The sequence below is a fragment of the Terrapene carolina genome, unplaced genomic scaffold (genome assembly GCF_002925995.2).
Source record: "Terrapene carolina triunguis isolate 2854851 unplaced genomic scaffold, T_m_triunguis-2.0 Scaffold89, whole genome shotgun sequence".
NCBI classification, from domain to species: domain Eukaryota; kingdom Metazoa; phylum Chordata; order Testudines; family Emydidae; genus Terrapene; species Terrapene triunguis.
Genome location: NW_020664440.1, coordinates 7,385,602 through 7,386,309, shown reverse-complemented (window position 1 = coordinate 7,386,309; position 708 = coordinate 7,385,602).

Here is a 708-nt window from a genome sequence, read left to right as displayed (position 1 = left end):
GACATGACATTTTTACAAAGGATCGGATGGATACCTATAAAGCAAACGTGGACTCAAATTAGCGTGAAGCTGTGAAATGCTTCTTATTTTTCATGAAATATTTTACACCAATGCATTTAGGGTGACCAGATGTCCCGATTTTATAGGGACAGTCCCGATATTTGGGGCGTTGTCTTATATAGGCTCCTATTACTCCCCACCCCCTGTCCCGATTTTTCACACTTGCTGTCTGGTCACCCTAAATGCATTTGATGTTTTATAGCCCAGGCAGGCCACTGCCACAAGCTTGGGAGTACTTGTGGCACCTAACAAATTTATTAGAGCATAAGCTTTCGTGGGCTACAACCCACTTCTTCGGATGCAGCCCACGAAAGCTTATGCTGTAATAAATTTGTTAGTCTCTAAGGTGACACAAGTACTCCTGTTCTTTTTGCGGATACAGACTAACACGGCTGCTACTCTGAAACCTGGCACAAGCTTGTTCCCTTTGTTCCATAAACTGTAACCATCAACGCTGAAATTAACATGGTGTTTTAATGGAAATCACTTCATGGATTCTAAACGATTCATGTTGCAGAAACGTGCTTGAATTCAAGGTGACGCGGAGAATGATGAGGGCTAGTTCCTATCCTAGACCCTTCATTTTGGCAAGCAGGGATGTTTTCTGGAGGCCTGTGCCCTACCGTTTGGCAATGAAGTGAGATGTGC